Source organism: Salmo salar, unplaced genomic scaffold (genome assembly GCF_965601325.2).
Source record: "Salmo salar unplaced genomic scaffold, fSalSal1 ptg000306l, whole genome shotgun sequence".
Classification (NCBI taxonomy): domain Eukaryota; kingdom Metazoa; phylum Chordata; class Actinopteri; order Salmoniformes; family Salmonidae; genus Salmo; species Salmo salar.
This window is the reverse complement of record NW_027675347.1, coordinates 1,590,001-1,610,000: the sequence shown is the minus strand read 5'-3', so window position 1 is coordinate 1,610,000 and position 20,000 is coordinate 1,590,001. Positions and strand designations below refer to the sequence as shown.

General features: G+C 39.1%; 1 long non-coding RNA gene across 1 annotated transcript in view; it reads left to right on the top strand.

Annotated features, from left to right (window-relative positions):
• The window catches only part of LOC145875698 (uncharacterized), a 251,887-nt gene that overhangs the window by 231,853 nt on the left and 34 nt on the right, over window positions 1–20,000 (top strand). The window contains exon 3 of the long non-coding RNA XR_014391299.1: window positions 19,880–20,000. This exon is cut by the window's right edge and continues 34 nt beyond it. This is a non-coding gene — a long non-coding RNA (uncharacterized LOC145875698). The remainder of the gene's footprint in view (window positions 1–19,879) is intronic.

Sequence of the window (20,000 nt, the reverse complement as noted above, 5' to 3'; positions counted from 1 at the left end):
AAGAGGACCAAAACGCAGCAGGTATGTGTATGCTCATCTCGACTTTTTAATAAGTACAAAATGAACACCAAAATAACAAACAGAAATGCGATCAACAAAAACAGTCTGGTAAGGCATAAGGCTAAACGCAGAACAATCTCCCACAAATAACAAACACAAACACACCCTCATATATGGGACTCTCAATCAAAGGCAAATAGACAACACCTGCCTTCAACTGAGAGTCCCAACCCCAATTAACCAAACATAGAAACAGACATACTAGACTAAACAGAATACATGAAAACCAAACAGTGCCCAAAAACCCCGGGATACTTAAATCAAATGCCCCTTCAACAAACACATCACCCCGAACCACATAAAACGAATACCCTCTGCCACGTCCTGACCAAACTACAGTACCAATTAACCTTATACTGGCCAGGACGTGACATTGAATTGCCTTTCAGCATATCAGAACCCACTAGAGAATTTTCTGGGTGTTCTCTTTAGCATATGCATCAGATGCATATCAATCTGCAAGGTTTGCAAACATGCTTGATAAATAAATGCTTTATAAATAGTGCATAAACTATTGTAAATGATTAACAGCATGAATAAATTATGGGAATATATCAATAAAAAAACAATAGTTATTTGTTTAGAGAGTCAAGGATATGTTTTGTTTAATTCTACAGTCCTAGAAACCAGTAGGCCCATAGCCTATTTTAGTTTCCCTGACAATAAAACACTACAGTGTAATCCATTTGATCAACTTTATTTATAGGTTCGATTGGTAATAGAGTTATAGCCATTAATAAAGTCTAGTTACAGTTTCTAACAGAAACTAACAGATAATAATAATAATAATACTATAACCAGCCAGGTGATTAGTAATAGAGTTCTAGTCATTAATAAAGTCCAGTTACAGTTTCTAACAGAAACTAACAGATAATAATAATAATAATAATACTATAACCAGCCAGGTGATTAGTAATAGAGTTATAGTAATTAATAAAGTCCAGTTACAGTTTCTAACAGAAACTAACAGATAATAATAATAATAATAATACTATAACCAGCCAGGTGATTAGTAATAGAGTTCTAGTCATTAATAAAGTCCAGTTACAGCTTCTAACAGAAACTAACAATAATAATACTATAACCAGACAGGTGAATTTATTTGCTGTGTCCCTGAACAAAAACACCAGTGCATGAACAATTGTAAAGGATTAATTGCATAAAGAAATATTTGTGTAAAGATATTCATGACAAGATATAAAAACAGTCATTTGTTGATTGAATCAGACACTGTATTGTGCCTTTACACATGAATCAATCACGTCTTCTCTATACGTTTCGGGTCCACAGTCAGCTTCGGGGATTTGTGTGAGCAAGCCCCACAAACAAATCAGTTGCACTGCAACAGTTTTCATGGGCCTTGTTTCCTGCCAACTTGACATTTTGACTTATTTTTCCCATGTGGGAACTGTGGTGCCTGGGGGAAAAGGGAGAACAGGACCTGCTTCCTGCTTGGTGACTGTAGCTTCTTTCTCCCCCGAGGGAGATGTGGTGCCTGGGGGAAAAGGGAGAACAGGACCTGCTTCCTGCTTGGTGACTGTAGCTTCTTTCTCCCCCGAGGGAGATGTGGTGCCTGGGGGAAAAGGGAGAACAGGACCTGCTGCCTGCTTGGTGACTGTAGCTTCTTTCTCCCCCGAGGGAGATGTGGTGCCTGGGGGAAAAGGGAGAGCAGGACCTGCTTCCTGCTTGGTGACTGTAGCTTCTTTCTCCCCCGAGGGAGATGTGGTGCCTGGGGGAAAAGGGAGAGCAGGACCTGCTGCCTGCTTGGTGACTGTAGCTTCTTTCTCCCCCGAGGGAGATGTGGTGCCTGGGGGAAGAGTGAGAACAGGACCTGCTTCCTGCTTGGTGACTGTAGCTTCTTTCTCCCCCGAGGGAGATGTGGTGCCTGGGGGAAAAGGGAGAGCAGGGTCTGCTGCCTGCTTGGTGACTGTAGCTTCTTTCTCCCCCGAGGGAGATGTGGTGCCTGGGGGAAAAGGGAGAACAGGACCTGCTTCCTGCTTGGTGACTGTAGCTTCTTTCTCCCCCGAGGGAGATGTGGTGCCTGGGGGAAAAGGGAGAGCAGGACCTGCTTCCTGCTTGGTGACTGTAGCTTCTTTCTCTGCGTTCATGTGGTTCTCACAAAGCTCACATGCCAGATCCATCATGAAATCTCTCCTGCTGACTGTCTTGACAAGGCATTGCTTGTACAACACGTGTTGATAGCAGCCATGTCGAGCACATTGTAGAACACTGCAACAGTCCAGCGGCAAGTACCTCATTTTACAGTCTTGCCATCTAAAAGTAATAATATGAATGTAATATAATAAAGGGGATACTATTTGGTGTCTGGCAGATGGAAGACGGTCTGTATATGGTAGAGATACTGGCCTGGCTAGATCATAAAAGGGATACTAGTTGGATACTAGTTGGATACATAAAGGGGATACTAGTTGTTGTCTGTATATGGTAGAGATACTGTATATACTGTAATGACCTGGCTAGATCATAAAGGGGATACTAGTTGGTGTCTGTATATGGTAGAGATACTGTATATACTGTAATGACCTGGCTAGATCATAAAGGGGATACTAGTTGGTGTCTGTATATGGTAGAGATACTGTATATACTGTAATGACCTGGCTAGATCATAAAGGGGATACTAGTTGGTGTCTGTATATGGTAGAGATACTGTATATACTGTAATGACCTGGCTAGATCATAAAGGGGATACTAATTGGTGTCTGTATATGGTAGAGATACTGTAATGACCTGGCTAGATCATAAAGGGGATACTAGTTGTTGTCTGTAAATGTCTGTATATGGTAGAGATACTGTATATACTGTAATGGCCTGGCTAGATCATAAAGGGGATACTAGTTGGTGTCTGTATATGGTAGAGATACTGTATATACTGTAATGACCTGGCTAGGCTAGTCTTCTTTGTGTGTTCACTGTTCATAGCAGGCTAGTCTTCTTTGTGTGTTCACTGTTCATAGCAGGCTAGTCTTCTTTGTGTGTTCACTGTTCATAGCAGGCTAGTCTTCTTTGTGTGTTCACTGTTCATAGCAGGCTAGTCTTCTTCGCAATCAACTTGTCTGACGGAAATTGATGTGAAGAAGCTGTCCATGGTCACATTTCTGCATTTGCCCATGTAAGGCTCCACGTGACTCAAAACCACAGTCTCAGACAGTCACTCGCTGGTCTGGTTTCATCTTTCCCCAGACATGGAAAGACCTTGAGCAAGTTGGTTTGGACATCTGTGGCTAACCAGAACTGAAGTCACATGCACCACTATCAGTTTCTATCTGGTTTCTATTGGCCGTTCATCCATTGACGACAGAATAGCAGATTTTAATTTGATTATGTTAATAGTTTTTGCTTAGTTGCCAGATCAATGCTGCTGCTGGAGTGGTCATGTGATTAAAACATGGACAACACGGATATTGTTGAAGAAAAATTGAACTTTGGAAATAAAGCTGCACCTCTTGAATGTTGAGAGTTATTTGATAAAGGTAAGTGTCAAGGAAACTGCAGAATCTGCTCTCAGATACAGTACTATATAGAAATCACAATGTTTAACCTGCAGAATCTGCTCTTTCAGATACAGTATTATATAGAAATCACAATGTTTAACCTGCAGAATCTGCTCTTTCAGATACAGTACTATATAGAAATCACAATGTTTAACCTGCAGAATCTGCTCTTTCAGATACAGTACTATATAGAAATCACAATGTTTAACCTGCAGAATCTGCTCTTTCAGATACAGTACTATATAGAAACACAATGTTTAACCTGCAGAATCTGCTCTTTCAGATACAGTATTATATAGAAATCACAATGTTTAACCTGCAGAATCTGCTCTTTCAGATACAGTACTATATAGAAATCACAATGTTTAACCTGCAGAATCTGCTCTCTCAGATACAGTATTATATAGAAATCACAATGTTTTACCTGCAGAATCTGCTCTTTCAGATACAGTATTATATAGAAATCACAATGTTTAACCTGCAGAATATGCTCTTTCAGATACAGTACTATATAGAAATCACAATGTGTTACCTGCATGTGACTCTGAAGGAGGATTTGATAAAGAGATGCTCCTTTCACTGCATCTGTCAATTACAAGATGCTCACATCTCTTCATGTTCAATATGACAACTGATAGGCCTAATATTGTCACTCATCAGATTATTGTAAACGTAACCTTGTCTACAGGATAACTATTTTCACAGGACACAAACACTGATACACACAATGGACACACACAAACACACACACACTCTGACACACACACTGTCACACACACACACACACACACACACACACACACACACACACACACACACACACACACACACACACACACACACACACACACACACACACACACACACACACACACACACACAATGGACACACACACACAAGCTGGACACACACACACAAGCTGGACACACACACAAACACTGAACATGCACACACACACACACACACACACACACACACACACACACACACATACACTCAAACACTGGACACACACACACAAACACACACACTAGACACAAACACACTGGACACACACACACGCATACGTGTTTATATCACCTACTGGGGACACCTGTTCTCACACCACATTCTGGGGACACCTGTTCTCACACCACATTCTGGGGACACCTGTTCTCAGACCACATTCTGGGGACACCTGTTCGCACACCACATTCTGGGGACACCTGTTCTCACACCACATTCTGGGGACACCTGTTCTCACACCACATTCTGGGGACACCTGTTCTCACACCACATTCTGGGGACACCTGTTCTCACACCACATTCTGGGGACACCTGTCTCACACCACATTCTGGGGACACCTGTTCTCACACCACATTCTGGGGACACCACTTTCCTGACAACCTGGAGACAAGACGAAAACATCAAAAAAATCTATAATAAATACACCCCTTCAAATGTAATTGATTCATTGAAATGAGGGTAGATGACATTGTGGGGACTGGGAAGGTGATCAATGTGGGGACCGAAGAGGAAACTCCTTATTTGGCATCAACAGGAAGTCCCATCTGGGGACCAAGTTCCGACCAACTAGTACCATCTGGGGACAATAGTGTAGGCTATTGTTTAGGGCACAAGGGGAAGATGGAGTCTAATCTAGATCAGTTTGAATGTCACGATTGTCGTCGGTTAAAGAGGACCAAAACGCAGCAGGTATGTGTATGCTCATCTCGACTTTTTAATAAGTACAAAATGAACACCAAAATAACAAACAGAAATGCGATCAACAAAAACAGTCTGGTAAGGCATAAGGCTAAACGCAGAACAATCTCCCACAAATAACAAACACAAACACACCCTCATATATGGGACTCTCAATCAAAGGCAAATAGACAACACCTGCCTTCAACTGAGAGTCCCAACCCCAATTAACCAAACATAGAAACAGACATACTAGACTAAACAGAATACATGAAAACCAAACAGTGCCCAAAAACCCCGGGATACTTAAATCAAATGCCCCTTCAACAAACACATCACCCCGAACCACATAAAACGAATACCCTCTGCCACGTCCTGACCAAACTACAGTACCAATTAACCTTATACTGGCCAGGACGTGACATTGAATTGCCTTTCAGCATATCAGAACCCACTAGAGAATTTTCTGGGTGTTCTCTTTAGCATATGCATCAGATGCATATCAATCTGCAAGGTTTGCAAACATGCTTGATAAATAAATGCTTTATAAATAGTGCATAAACTATTGTAAATGATTAACAGCATGAATAAATTATGGGAATATATCAATAAAAAAACAATAGTTATTTGTTTAGAGAGTCAAGGATATGTTTTGTTTAATTCTACAGTCCTAGAAACCAGTAGGCCCATAGCCTATTTTAGTTTCCCTGACAATAAAACACTACAGTGTAATCCATTTGATCAACTTTATTTATAGGTTCGATTGGTAATAGAGTTATAGCCATTAATAAAGTCCAGTTACAGTTTCTAACAGAAACTAACAGATAATAATAATAATAATACTATAACCAGCCAGGTGATTAGTAATAGAGTTATAGTCATTAATAAAGTCCAGTTACAGCTTCTAACAGAAACTAACAGATAATAATAATAATAATACTATAACCAGCCAGGTGATTAGTAATAGAGTTATAGTAATTAATAAAGTCCAGTTACAGTTTCTAACAGAAACTAATAATAATAATACTATAACCAGCCAGGTGATTAGTAATAGAGTTCTAGTCATTAATAAAGTCCAGTTACAGTTTCTAACAGAAACTAACAGATAATAATAATAATAATAATACTATAACCAGCCAGGTGATTAGTAATAGAGTTATAGTAATTAATAAAGTCCAGTTACAGTTTCTAACAGAAACTAACAGATAATAATAATAATAATAATACTATAACCAGCCAGGTGATTAGTAATAGAGTTATAGTCATTAATAAAGTCCAGTTACAGTTTCTAACAGAAACTAACAATAATAACAATAATAATAATACTATAACCAGCCAGGTGATTAGTAATAGAGTTCTAGTCATTAATAAAGTCCAGTTACAGCTTCTAACAGAAACTAACAATAATAATACTATAACCAGACAGGTGAATTTATTTGCTGTGTCCCTGAACAAAAACACCAGTGCATGAACAATTGTAAAGGATTAATTGCATAAAGAAATATTTGTGTAAAGATATTCATGACAAGATATAAAAACAGTCATTTGTTGATTGAATCAGACACTGTATTGTGCCTTTACACATGAATCAATCACGTCTTCTCTATACGTTTCGGGTCCACAGTCAGCTTCGGGGATTTGTGTGAGCAAGCCCCACAAACAAATCAGTTGCACTGCAACAGTTTTCATGGGCCTTGTTTCCTGCCAACTTGACATTTTGACTTATTTTTCCCATGTGGGAACTGTGGTGCCTGGGGGAAAAGGGAGAACAGGACCTGCTTCCTGCTTGGTGACTGTAGCTTCTTTCTCCCCCGAGGGAGATGTGGTGCCTGGGGGAAGAGGGAGAGCAGGACCTGCTTCCTGCTTGGTGACTGTAGCTTCTTTCTCCCCCGAGGGAGATGTGGTGCCTGGGGGAAGAGGGAGAGCAGGACCTGCTGCCTGCTTGGTGACTGTAGCTTCTTTCTCCCCCGAGGGAGATGTGGTGCCTGGGGGAAGAGGGAGAGCAGGACCTGCTGCCTGCTTGGTGACTGTAGCTTCTTTCTCCCCCGAGGGAGATGTGGTGCCTGGGGGAAAAGGGAGAGCAGGACCTGCTTCCTGCTTGGTGAATGTAGCTTCTTTCTCCCCCGAGGCAGATGTGGTGCCTGGGGGAAGAGAGAGAGCAGGACCTGCTTCCTGCTTGGTGACTGTAGCTTCTTTCTCTGTGTTCATGTGGTTCTCACAAAGCTCACATGCCAGATCCATCATGAAATCTCTCCTGCTGACTGTCTTGACAAGGCATTGCTTGTACAACACGTGTTGATAGCAGCCATGTCGAGCACATTGTAGAACACTGCAACAGTCCAGCAGCAAGTACCGTATTAGTACCATTTACAGAGTCTTGCCATCTAATGTGAAAGTAACATAATAGAAGGGGATAGTAGTTGGTGTCTGTATATGGTAGAGATACTGTATATACTATAATGACCTGGCTAGGCTAGTCAACTTTGTGTGTTCACTGTTCATAGCAGGCTAGTCTTCTTTGCAATCAACTTGTCTGACAGGGAATTGATGTGAAGAAGCTGTCCATGGTCACAATTCTGCCTTTGTACATGTAAGGCTCCACGTGACTCAAAACCACAGTCTCAGACAGTCTCAGACAGTCACCCGCTGGCCTGGTTTCATCTTTCCCCAGACATGGAAAGACCTTGAGCAAGTTGGTTTGGACATCTGCAGCTAACCAGAACTGAGGTCACATGCACCACTATCAGTTTCTATCTGGTTTCTATTGGCCGTTCATCCATTGACGACAGAATAGCAGATTTTAATTTGATTATGTTAATAGTTTTTGCTTAGTTGCCAGATCAATGCTGCTGCTGGAGTGGTCATGTGATTAAAACATGGACAACACGGATATTGTTGAAGAAAAATTGAACTTTGGAAATAAAGCTGCACCTCTTGAATGTTGAGAGTTATTTGATAAAGGTAAGTGTCAAGAAAACTGCAGAATCTGCTCTTTCAGATACAGTATTATATAGAAACACAATGTGTTACCTGCAGAATCTGCTCTTTCAGATACAGTACTATATAGAAACACAATGTTTAACCTGCAGAATCTGCTCTTTCAGATACAGTACTATATAGAAATCACAATGTTTAACCTGCAGAATCTGCTCTTTCAGATACAGTACTATATAGAAACACAATGTTTAACCTGCAGAATCTGCTCTTTCAGATACAGTATTATATAGAAACACAATGTTTTACCTGCATGTGACTCTGAAGGAGGATTTGATAAAGAGATGCTCCTTTCACTGCATCTGTCAATTACAAGATGCTCACATCTCTTCATGTTCAATATTACAACTGATAGGCCTAATATTGTCACTCATCAGATTATTGTAAACGTAACCTTGTCTACAGGCTAACTATTTTCATGTGTGAAATTAGTTTTGGTACAGTTTAGGAGTAGTGTCGATGGGCCAGCTGATCAGGATAACTCTTATCATGTGTGAAATTAGTTTTGGTACAGTTTAGGAGTAGTGTCGATGGGCCAGCTGATCAGGATAACTCTTATCATGTGTGAAATTAGTTTTGGTATAGTTTAGGAGTAGTGTCGATGGGTCAGCTGATCAGGATAACTCTTATCATGTGTGAAATTAGTTTTGGTACAGTTTAGGAGTAGTGTCGATGGGCCAGCTGATCAGGATAACTCTTATCATGTGTGAAATTAGTTTTGGTACAGTTTAGGAGTAGTGTCGATGGGCCAGCTGATCAGGATAACTCTTATCATGTGTGAAATTAGTTTTGGTACAGTTTAGGAGTAGTGTCGATGGGCCAGCTGATCAGGATAACTCTTATCATGTGTGAAATTAGTTGTGGTATAGTTTAGGAGTAGTGTCGATGGGCCAGCTGATCAGGATAACTCTTATCATGTGTGAAATTAGTTTTGGTACAGTTTAGGAGTAGTGTCGATGGGCCAGCTGATCAGGATAACTCTTATCATGTGTGAAATTAGTTGTGGTATAGTTTAGGAGTAGTGTCGATGGGCCGGCTGTGAAGGTTGACTGCTATTGTTTGTTTCCCGCTCATCAACTTGGACAGAGTCCAGGACATGTTTTACATCACTCTAAAGGCCTACTGTAACTCATAGCATGTGTTCATTTCCTTACAATACATGTGATTAGTGTTCGAGTTACAGTCAATAAAACAGACCCACAACAGTTTATTTGTGGAAAGTAAAACATAAAAGAGAATATTATTAACCCACAAGGGGGTGTGGTCAAATGATTTGCTGCTGATAAATAGGCATAACACAAACTCATCATTACACTATTGTCTTTCTACATTACATCAACCCCTTCATCCTTCTTATCATTCAGTTAGGCCTCATTTGGGGACGACAGGTAACCTAGTGGTTAGAGTGGAGGGACGGCAGGTAGCCTAGTGGTTAGAGTGGAGGGACGGCAGGTAGCCTAGTGGTTAGAGTGTAGAGGCGGCAGGTAGCCTAGTGGTTAGAGTGGAGGGGTGGCAGGTAGCCTAGTGGTTAGAGTGTAGAGGCGGCAGGTAGCCTAGTGGTTAGAGTGTAGAGGCGGCAGGTAGCCTAGTGGTTAGAGTGTAGAGGCGGCAGGTAGCCTAGTGGTTAGAGTGGAGGGGCGGCAGGTAGCCAAGTGGTTAGAGTGTAGAGGCGGCAGGTAGCCTAGTGGTTAGAGTGTAGAGGCGGCAGGTAGCCTAGTGGTTAGAGTGGAGGGGTGGCAGGTAGCCTAGTGGTTAGAGTGGAGGGGCGGCAGGTAGCCTAGTGGTTAGAGTGTAGAGGCGGCAGGTAGCCTAGTGGTTAGAGTGTTGAGCCAGTACTTGAAAGGTTGCTGGATCGAATCCCTGAGCTGAGAAGGTAAAAATCTGTCGTTCTGCCCCTGAACAAGGCAGTTAACCCACTGTTCCCTAGTAGGCTGTCATTGAAAATAAGAATTTGTTCTTAACTGATTTGCCTAGTTAAATAAAGGTAAAAACTTATATTATCATATAAGGTGCACAATTACGTCCCATTTATTCAGTGAGGAAAGGGAGACTCATTAGTGGCTGGCTGGGTACCAAGGTCCAACAGCACATTGTCTTGATGGGCAGGTAGTAGGTTGGAAAAAACTGGTCAAAAGGCTCTTTTCTGTTCTTGATTTCAAAATTCACAAAAATTTGGACAAATGAGCAGTGTAAAATACAAACATTTAGGAAAAGTCAGGGAGCAGGTCTGATTCTAGTGTTAAAAGTCAGGGAGCAGGTCTGATTCTAGTGTTAAAAGTCAGGGAGCAGGTCTGATTCTAGTGTTAAAAGTCAGGGAGCAGGACTGATTCTATTGTTAAAAGTCAGGGAGCAGGACTGATTCTAGTGTTAAAAGTCAGGGAGCAGGTCTGATTCTAGTGTTAAAAGTCAGGGAGCAGGACTGATTCTAGTGTTAAAAGTCAGGGAGCAGGTCTGATTCTAGTGTTAAAAGTCAGGGAGCAGGACTGATTCTAGTGTTAAAAGTCAGGGAGCAGGATTGATTCTAGTGTTAAAAGTCAGGGAGCAGGTCTGATTCTAGTGTTAAAAGTCAGGGAGCAGGACTGATTCTAGTGTTAAAAGTCAGGGAGCAGGTCTGATTCTAGTGTTAAAAGTCAGGGAACAGGACTGATTCTAGTGTTAAAAGTCAGGGAGCAGGACTGATTCTAGTGTTAAAAGGCAGGGAGCAGGATTGATTCTGGTGTTAAAAGTCAGGGAGCAGGACTGATTCTAGTGTTAAAAGGCAGGGAGCAGGATTGATTCTAGTGTTAAAAGTCAGGGAGCAGGACTGATTCTAGTGTTAAAAGGCAGGGAGCAGGATTGATTCTAGTGTTAAAAGTCAGGGAGCAGGACTGATTCTAGTGTTAAAAGTCAGGGAGCAGGACTGATTCTAGTGTTAAAAGGCAGGGAGCAGGACTGATTCTAGTGTTAAAAGTCAGGGAGCAGGACTGATTCTAGTGTTAAAAGTCAGGGAGCAGGACTGATTCTAGTGTTAAAAGGCAGGGAGCAGGATTGATTCTAGTGTTAAAAGTCAGGGAGCAGGGCTGATTCTAGTGTTAAAAGTCAGGGAGCAGAACTGATTCTAGTGTTAAAAGTCAGGGAGCAGGACTGATTCTAGTGTTAAAAGTCAGGGAGCAGGACTGATTCTAGTGTTAAAAGTCAGGGAGCAGGACTGATTCTAGTGTTAAAAGTCAGGGAGCAGGACTGATTCTAGTGTTAAAAGTCAGGGAGCAGGATTGATTCTAGTGTTAAAAGTCAGGGAGCAGAACTGATTCTAGTGTTAAAAGTCAGGGAGCAGGACTGATTCTAGTGTTAAAAGTCAGGGAGCAGGACTGATTCTAGTGTTAAAAGGCAGGGAGCAGGATTGATTCTAGTGTTAAAAGTCAGGGAGCAGGGCTGATTCTAGTGTTAAAAGTCAGGGAGCAGAACTGATTCTAGTGTTAAAAGTCAGGGAGCAGGACTGATTCTAGTGTTAAAAGTCAGGGAGCAGGACTGATTCTAGTGTTAAAAGTCAGGGAGCAGGACTGATTCTAGTGTTAAAAGTCAGGGAGCAGGATTGATTCTAGTGTTAAAAGTCAGGGAGCAGAACTGATTCTAGTGTTAAAAGTCAGGGAGCAGGACTGATTCTAGTGTTAAAAGTCAGGGAGCAGGACTGATTCTAGTGTTAAAAGTCAAGGAGCAGGTCTGATTCTAGTGTTAAAAGGCAAATCCTGCACTTTTCAACCTCATATTCATCCTCTTCAGCACCAAAACAGTATATATATATTTCTGAAAACAGCACCTTTCACATTTCTATGATCTGTAGTTTAAAAAAAATGAGAAAAAAACTGCAATGAGTTTCTAGCCCAGTAGAGGGCATTTTATTGCTCCCCACACCACTGACAATCTAATTCTGTTTGAAAAATCACTGCTTTTAAAATGATTCAACTTTTGATGATGTCATCAGGTAGAACTTTTTAACTTCATATTTTTTCTACAAAACTTAGAAATGCACCATTTTCACATCTGATTTTATTTTATTTTTACGGCTGCATTTGTACCTTTAAAAGTATTTTTTTTAAATATAATTTGCCTCCACAACAACATGAATACCTGCATACTTTCACATACAAACCATTTATTTATTCCATTTTAGCCATAAAAATGAACCCGTCCTCCTATAACACTTCCCACCATTCTTTCCTCTGAAATGTCTCTGTTCTGTTAAAAGAGAAGTTGAGAATATCACATGTTGTTTGTGTTGTATCTAAATGTATCTACATTAAACCACATGTTTTGTTCTTAAGACTGATGGGGAAGAGTGGGGTGTAAAGGATTTTGCAACACTACTGTAGTTAGCACAACCTTGTGACTAAGTTAACATCCTGTTTTCAATACTTGGGGGGATTTCAATGTTATCTTTCAGCCTTCCCGAAACCAAAGACAAACTCTGTACAGGATCTGAACTGTATAACCTTTTGCATGAGAACTTTCCTGCCATGTAGGGAATTTAAAACTTGTAGTGTATTTGAGATGAATACAAAAAGGATTTTGAAGTTTGTAATATAGACTACTTCCTCTGCAAGAGCGTCAGAAAATATGTGATTTCCTCACATGAAATTATAAATAAGTTTGTAGCCCACGCAGTTACAAAATGGCTGTAGAAACTGTGGCACATATTTCTGAGTACAATTAGAAGTCGGATAAATGTGTTGATTTGAAGGAAAGACAGACAGACTCTGGTAAGTCTAGGCTAATTATTATGAAGTTAAGTCGTCAAACATTCAATAGAGAGAGCAGGCTTGAGATATGATCCTTTATATTGCTGAACGACCTGATGGTCTCTGTAGGAAATGTTTTTAAATATCCTTTATATTGATGATGACCTGATGGTCTCTGTAGGAAATGTTTAGATAATATCCTTTATATTGATGATGACCTGATGGTCTCTGTAGGAAATGTTTAGATAATATCCTTTATATTGATGATGACCTGATGGTCTCTGTAGGTAATGTTTAGATAATATCCTTTATATTGATGATGACCTGATGGTCTCTGTAGGTAATGTTTAGATAATATCCTTTATATTGATGATGACCTGATGGTCTCTGTAGGAAATGTTTAGATAATATCCTTTATATTGATGATGACCTGATGGTCTCTGTAGGAAATGTTTAGATAATATCCTTTATATTGATGATGACCTGATGGTCTCTGTAGGAAATGTTTAGATAATATCCTTTATATTGATGACGACCTGATGGTCTCTGTAGGAAATGTTTAGATAATATCCTTTATATTGATGATGACCTGATGGTCTCTGTAGGAAATGTTTAGATAATATCCTTTATATTGATGATGACCTGATGGTCTCTGTAGGAAATGTTTAGATAATATCCTTTATATTGATGATGACCTGATGGTCTCTGTAGGAAATGTTTAGATAATATCCTTTATATTGATGATGACCTGATGGTCTCTGTAGGAAATGTTTAGATAATATCCTTTATATTGATGATGACCTGATGGTCTCTGTAGGAAATGTTTAGATAATATCCTTTATATTGATGATGACCTGATGGTCTCTGTAGGAAATGTTTAGATAATATCCTTTATATTGATGATGACCTGATGGTCTCTGTAGGAAATGTTTAGATAATATCCTTTATATTGATGATGACCTGATGGTCTCTGTAGGAAATGTTTAGATAATATCCTTTATATTGATGATGACCTGATGGTCTCTGTAGGAAATGTTTAGATAATATCCTTTATATTGATGATGACCTGATGGTCTCTGTAGGTAATGTTTAGATAATATCCTTTATATTGATGATGACCTGATGGTCTCTGTAGGAAATGTTTAGATAATATTGCTACATGCTCAGTTATTTAGAATGAAACTGACTTGAAGGTGATGAGTCCTGCTACTGGTAGCCTATGTGAACTCTGTCAGGACCACTTGTGGATCACGGCAGGGGTACAGGTGGGTCGAGGGATGACATTGCCAAAAACAAAATGTTTTCAGTATTAACTTATTAAACGACTAAAACCAAATAGAAAGTATGTAGAAAAGATAATGGACTTTTTCAATTATAGCATATAATCTTTGATAATTTTCAATCAGCTGAATAAAAGCTAGACAATTAGGCCCCCACTGATGTTGTTATCATGTTAGAGCATCAGAACACAGGATTATCCATGTCAGATGGTTTGGTTTTCACCGTTCAACCCAACTCAAAAACACCTCCGTTGGTGGGTCACCAAGCACATCTGGGAACCCCTGCCTTAACGAAGAGTGACACATTATATTATTGTTATTATTATTGTTATTATTGTTATTATTATGATTATTATTATTATTATTATTATTATTATTATTATTATTAATATTATTATTGTTATTATTATTGTTATTATTATTATTATTATTATTATTAATATTATTATTGTTATTATTATTGTTATTATTATTATTGTTATTATTATTATTGTTATTATTATTATTATTGTTATTGTTATTATTATTATTATTATTATTGTTATTATTATTATTATTAGTATTATTATTATTATTATTGTTATTGTTATTATTATTATTATTATTGACACTAAACATGGAGATGAGGTGGCAAATATCAGTCATGATTACATGTTCATGTGATGCATTAAATCACCTGACTGTTTGGATGTGTCTGTTAGGAAATGTTTTATTTCTAAGAGATAATGAATAAATGAGAACAATTTACATTTAATAATTAGTTGGCCCTGTGTTAATCACAACCAACATGCTGGATCTCTGTTTAGTTGGCCCTGTGTTAATCACAACCAACATGCTGGATCTCTGTTTAGGGGTCACTGTGTTAACCACAACCAACATGCTGGATCTCTGTTTAGTTGTCACTGTGTTAACCACAACCAACATGTTGGATCTCTGTTTAGTTGTCACTGTGTTAATCACAACCAACATGCTGGATCTCTGTTTAGTTGTCACTGTGTTTGTTAACCACAACCAACATGCTGGATCTCTGTTTAGGACGTCACTGTGTTAACCACAACCAACATGCTGGATCTCTGTTTAGTTGTCACTGTGTTAATCACAACCAACATGCTGGATCTCTGTTTAGTTGTTACTGTGTTAACCACAACCAACATGCTGGATCTCTGTTTAGTTGTCACTGTGTTGACCACAACCAACATGTTGGATCTCTGTTTAGTTGTCACTGTGTTGACCAACATGCTGGATCTCTGTTTAGTTGTCACTGTGTTGACCAACATGTTGGATCTCTGTTTAGTTGTTACTGTGTTGACCACAACCAACATGCTGGATCTCTGTTTAGTTGTTACTGTGTTAACCACAACCAACATGCTGGATCTCTGTTTAGGGGTCCTGTCTCTAAAATGAGTCTCTTTGGGGAGAGAGAGGAGGGGGACCCTGCCTCTAAAATGAGTCTCTCTGGGGAACATGACACCAAATCTAAGAGGTGAGATGACAATTTTGTTTAAGAATTATTAATAGTTTATTTCAAAAATGATATTTCCAAAAATGTTCACGTTTGTTTTTAATCAGAAATGGCTGCTTATGGGTACCTTCAATATTACTGTTCTCAGATTTTTAATTAATAGCTTAGGATTGTGTATAATTTTAATTTTTATTGCAAAACGCTATACATCCATTGTTTAGCTGGAACACCCTAGATGCCTTCAATTGCCAATTTTAAAGCCAATTTATAGCCATGCCCAATTTAGGATAATTTTTTAACAACGTGATGTTGCGCTCCAAAGGGTTATCTTGAAATAACATGATGTAGATAATTAAATAATCAAATGAAAAACGTGTTTATTATACACTCTTAGAAAAGAAGGTTCCTTATAGAACCAAAAAGGCTTATATCACTTCCTTAATATATGGAACCACTAAAAGTGATATATATTTTTGGGTTCAGTGAAGAAGAACCTCTAGAGTTCTGATCAACGAATGGTGATTGTTTTGAGGATGTGAACCCAGCAGCCCTGCAGTGGTCAGATCAATTCCACCTGTTTATTTCAGCACTCGGCCAAGGATTCGAACCAGCCACCTTTCAAACACAGGTTCAAATCCCGCCACAGCTCCAACTCCTTAGCCTCTGGGTGAAAACGAGAGATAATCTTCAGAAATAAGCATGAGTTAATCTGCCAAAATGAAGACAAAATGCTATGCAGACATACATGGTATCACTTGTGATACATACATATTATACATAAATATTACACATAAATATCATACATAAATATTACACATAAATATTATACATAAATTTTATACATAAATATTATACATAAATATTACACATAAATATTACACATAAATAGTATACATAAATATTTCACATAAATATTATACATAAATATAATACATAAATATAATACATAAATATTATACATAAATATTACACATACATATTATTCATAATAAATTTCCATAATTATTATACATAAATCATTGTCAAAAGCACAAGACATACTGTTGCATGTAGGTCTATATTATTAATGGATTGATCATATAGAAATAGAAAACAATATTTTTACTACCCCAAAGTATTTACATGTGGTGCAGGAACCACTGACTCGCTGCATTATTCTATAGTATTATCAAGACACCTGCTGTTAACTCTTAACTACTTAGGACAGCTCACGAGGTGTCCTAAATATCTGCTGACTAGGTGGGAGTAGAGACTTCATGCATAGCTTTCATTTATACCCAGAAGTGTAAAATGTCTGTATTCTCAGCACTTATACGACCAATTTTCTACTCTGAGACGCTTTGTGGATATGGGCCCAGATCTCAAAATATTGTTGCAATAAATGTTTGTTTAACATAGAGAAAAATGAATATTACTAATGTAACCCACTGTAAAGACTGGGTTTAGTTGATTGTGTGGCACTGCTCTTGTCCGCGTTCTGGAACTGGCCCCGTCCCCGTACAGAACTGTCCACGTCCCCATACTGTGTGGCGCCAAACATATTGTCAGGTTACGTGCAGAGTGGGCTGAGGTGATCTTGGGGAATAATGACAGAGTTTGTTACAGTGTTGAGACACCGAAGTTTATTGTTCAATTTGCTTTTGGTTTACGGTCAGGGACAGTATGAGTGTAGCCAGATCCTTTTCACTTTCTATCCTTGTTTCATTTTGTGGTTCACCGGATTCGTCATCATCATCGAGACAAACGACAGATGAACGTCCTGCTAGCTAGCCAAGCTAGTCGGTACAGCTAGGTATGCTAGCTAGCTACTCTACCAGCAGCATCATAGTTATCCTAGCTAGTCGGTACAGCTAGGTAAGCTAGCTAGCTACTCTACCAGCAGCATCCTAGTTATCCTCGCTAGTCGGTACAGCTAGGTAAGCTAGCTAGCTACTCTACCAGCAGCATCCTAGTTATCCAAGCTAGTCGGTACAGCTGGGTAAGCTAGCTAGCTACTCTACCAGCAGCATCCTAGTTATCCTAGCTAGTCGGTACAGCTAGGTAAGCTAGCTAGCTACTATACCAGCAGCATCCTAGTTATCCTAGCTAGCCGGTACAGCTAGGTAAGCTAGCTAGCTACTCTACCAGCAGCATCCTAGTTATCCTCGCTAGTCGGTACAGCTAGGTAAGCTAGCTAGCTACTCTACCAGCAGCATCCTAGTTATCCTAGCTAGTCGGTACAGCTAGGTAAGCTAGCTAGCTACTCTACCAGCAGCATCCTAGTTATCCAATCCTCCCTCTCTCGTTGACGGATGCTGGCTACCTCTGTCCGGTTCTCCTCTCTTCACTAGATGGACGGTAACTTTAGTGTTTAACCCCTCTGTATCCAAGGACTAAACTTTTGAATATTATTTTCGGGGCGCCTCAAGTAGGCTGGACACATTCCATTTTTTTTTAAAATTCTCAGCTGCCTCACCAACGTCTGAATGTGCATTAATAACTTTTAATTGCTAAATATTTCCAATAGATGGCAGCATAAGACCACAAAGCATCAGTTATAGGCTACAAGCAGCAGTATGATTGACATAAAATAGCATGCAACCACAGACTATATGTCCCATGATTTTCTAAAATGGTCACTCATTAACATGACTTTAGTTAGCTATATATCTCGTTTTAGGGCTGTGTTGCTTTTGGGAGAGCAAAATAATAGTGACTATAGCAGGTATTGAACCCCGGGTAAATTATCACTAGTCAGAACCTCAACCTCAGTATACATGCATTATAAAAAGTCATCTTAATATCTGATATTGCGAGTAAACAACCTCGGAATAGAAAAGACAAGAGTGCGCCTTCCAGCCCACCAATAAATTACATAATTCAACCCTCTCGGTTAGTAAATTTACCTCAACATGCCCCTGGAGAAGGCAGAGCGACGACACCAGCTTTTTACCGGGGCTGAGTTGACTACTAGAGAGAGAAGGCAGAGTGACGACACCAGCTTTTTACCGGGGCTGAGTTGACTACTAGAGAGAGAAGGCAGAGTGAAGACACCAGCTTTTTACCGGGGCTGAGTTGACTACTAGAGAGAGAAGGCAGAGTGAAGACACCAGCTTTTTACCGGGGCTGAGTTGACTACTAGAGAGAGAAGACAGAGTGGCTCGATGCTGGTTGATGAATTTGACAATGAATGTACCAGGAAAATACGTTTTTCTCAACCAGAGGTGTCTGAATTAATGTTCAGGCTTATTGATAATCGTTATAGTAATGAAGTATAATTTCAAACATGAGCATAAAAACAGGTAATAATAAACATGAATCATCATTATATTACTTCACAGTAATCTGTTAAATGCATTTTCAGTCCTTCCTCTTGCATTAGCAGTGTGTAAAGGGACAGAAAGAAGCTCACACAGGAGTTTTCCTGTGAGGGGGAGTGGTGGTGTATCCAGGGAGAGAACTAAACTAATCTTCTGAAATGTCATTTGTGGTCTTATGCTGCCATCTATTGGAATTATGTAGCAACTGCAGTAGTACTGAATAATGTGTAATTCTTTACTAAAGTAGTAATTACTCAGAATCGCAAAATATAACATTTTCTAGTTCCTTTTACCACTTATAATAAAATAAAATGTTTATAGCATAACAAAATTAAACTGACATAAAACAAAAACACCATACATTTAGTTAATTATATATATAACAACTATTTATTTAGATGGGTGACATTATCTGCCAAAGTAACAGCCCTGTAGACAAAGAAGAGCTCTCCAGTAGGTACCAAAACATTCAAAGGACATTTTCTCAAAAGTGATGTTACAAGTTTATTAACATTCAAAGCAGAATTACTTTCCCATTGTTCCTCAACTGTAGTGTCTGATATACCATTTTCTAGCTCTGAGTCTCTACTTTTATCCAACATAAAAACACAATTAATATTTGTCTCTCTGAAATGAAATCATTAAGTGATAGATTTTAAACAAATACATGTCTGTCATTGATCAACCCCATGTCATGATTAGATAGTGAAAAACACACCAATCTCATTAATAATTTCTTTAAACAATAAAAGCTAATTTACCAACATTTCTGTAAAGTGATATGTTGCGTTTTGGAATTAAACTCTTCTTATGTTTCCCATCTGAGATCAGAGTAGATGAGAGATGTAATGTTTGTCTCTGTTGTGTTGAAGACCAATAAAGCAGGAGAGACCAGCCTCCCCTGTTCCCAGCTGTGTGTCCATGAAGATTGACCGGTCTATGCTTGAACCTATATCCTTTAGAGAGGGAGACTTTTCTACTGAACAAAGGTAA